Here is a 2,418-nt window from a genome sequence, read left to right as displayed (position 1 = left end):
TGTAGCAAACGTCAGGCTGGAGGCTTTTCCCTGCAGGGGCCAAGAAGCTCAAGGCTGGCAGGAAGTACACTGGCTGTTGACTCCAATGAATGACGAATCCAAGATCTCCAGGCCAAACGGTGGACTGCTTACTCATGGACAGTTGCAGGCAGCACAACAGAATCCCGATCCACAGAAGAATGACTCTCTTCCCAGGATATCCCTGGATCCTGGAAGCAGGCCACACCCCTAGGGAAACTCCCCTTGAACAGACTGGCCACTCAGAACACAGTCATCCAATCCCATCATGGGAACAACCACACAGAACTGGGGTCCAGCCAAGTTGACACACAGCTCCAACTATCATAGTGCACCTGACCCAAGCCATGGTATTTTTAACAGCCTAATATGCTTGTGGGAGCTCTGGTAGCATAGTGGCTAAGGCACTTGACTGCTCACCAGAAGGCTGGCGGTTCAAACCCAACAGCCCTCCTCGGAAGGAAGGTTGCGCAATCCTACTTCCGTAGTGATAACTGCCTCGGAAACCCAAGGAGGGGTCGCTATGAGTCAGGGCTGACTCGACAGCACATAACAACAACAACAACAACAATATGCTTGTGAAAGCTGGATGATGACTAAGGAAGACTGAAAAAGAACGCATACATTTGAATTGTGGTCTCAGTGAAGAATATTGAAGATGTCATGGACTGCTAGAAGAAGAAATAAATCTGTCTTGGAAGAAATACAGCCAGAATGCTCCTTAGAAGCGAGAATGGCCAGATTTCGTCTCACATACTTTGGTCATGTTACCAGAAGGGACCAGTCCTTGGAGAAGGATATCATGCTTGGTGAAGTAGAGGGTCAGCAAAAAAGCAGAAGACCCTCAATAAGATGAACTGACACAGCAGCTGCAATGATGAGTTCATGCATAGCAACGATCATGAGGATGATGCAGGACCAGGTTATGCTTCATTCTGTTGTACATGGGGTTGCTATGAGTTGGAATTGACTCGACAGCACCTAACAACAACATCCAATCATCTTACTGGGCCACAAACGCAGTACACTTGCATAGTGTCCCACCCAGTTATCTCGTGGGAGTCACAAAGATCATGGATAGAAAAGCCATATTAAGTAACTCACTGCACCACACTATAAAAAGTATATTTGAACCAGATATGGTGGGAGGTATGAGAACAAGATCAAAATTCTCAGGGTTCTCAGCTATTTACATATATTTCCCATTTGTGCTCCCATCTTGCTCTTAGTATGCTGATTGCCATTCTTCTTTCTCTTTAATGTATTGTTCTTCTTCATCATGAAGTTTTACCTCTATATCCTGGTCTAATTACTTTTTCTTCTTGTATTTCATTACACTATTTCCTAAGTTCTTACACAAGAGTTTAAGCCATTTGTATTTGCTAAATATTCAAGCCTTTGAATAAAATTAACATTCAAACATGCACAAACATTTTTTACCAGGTAAATACCTGGTTAGAAATGCATCCTATCTTTCCACAGATCGGTTATTAATTGCCAAAGAAAATCAGTAACAGCAGAGAAGCTTGGTAGTCACCATCTTAATCAACAGGTGAAAGTTAACATCACCATTGTGTACCTCCTGATACGTATCACTGAGAGCACACATCACTTATATAGTATTCTCGGCAAACATGCATGATGTGTACAACTCATAATATAAGGGAAATATAAATCCAAATTGAGAGATGTTTTATAAAATAACTGGTCTTCAAAACAGTGTCAAGAAAGCAAAAAGAAACGGCTGAGGAACAGTTCCAGATTAAAGGAGACTAATGAGAGGATAACTAATCCAATACATAATCTGCATTGGATCTTAAAACTAGGAAAAAAAAAATGCTAAAAAAGACATTGTTGGGATAATTGCCAAAATTGAAATAAATAGTATTAATGTCAGGTAAGAAAATGTCCTTATTCTTAAGAAATTTACACTGAAGTGTTAAGGAGTGAAAGGGAATAATACATAGAATTTACTTTCAAATGTTGCAGGAAAAAAAATCCAGAGAAATAGAAAATAGTAAAAAAAAATAAAATGTGGCAAACTATTAATTGGTTAATCATAAAGGATATATGAAAGTTCTTTCTGCTGTTCTTGCAACTTTATAAGTTTGAAATTACTTCAGGATAAAAAGAGAAGGTGCATTTTATACTAACAAATGCTTTAAAGTACTCTATTTAGAAATATAAACAAACATCTTACACTTCAAAGAATTTCTTTATGTAATTTCTATTTATAATAGACATTCAGAAATTTACGTTGAAAACATATGAAGAAATGCTCACGATCGTTAGCTATTAGAGAAATGCAAATCAAAACAACAATGAGATACCATCTTGCTCCAGCACTAGTATCAAAGTTCAACAAGACAGAAAATAACAAATGCTGGCGAGGTTGTGGAG

The sequence above is a fragment of the Orycteropus afer genome, unplaced genomic scaffold, assembly GCF_000298275.1.
Source record: "Orycteropus afer afer isolate SDZICR_OR568_19922 unplaced genomic scaffold, OryAfe1.0 scaffold00017, whole genome shotgun sequence".
NCBI classification, from domain to species: Eukaryota; Metazoa; Chordata; class Mammalia; order Tubulidentata; family Orycteropodidae; genus Orycteropus; species Orycteropus afer.
This window is presented reverse-complemented; position numbering follows the sequence as displayed.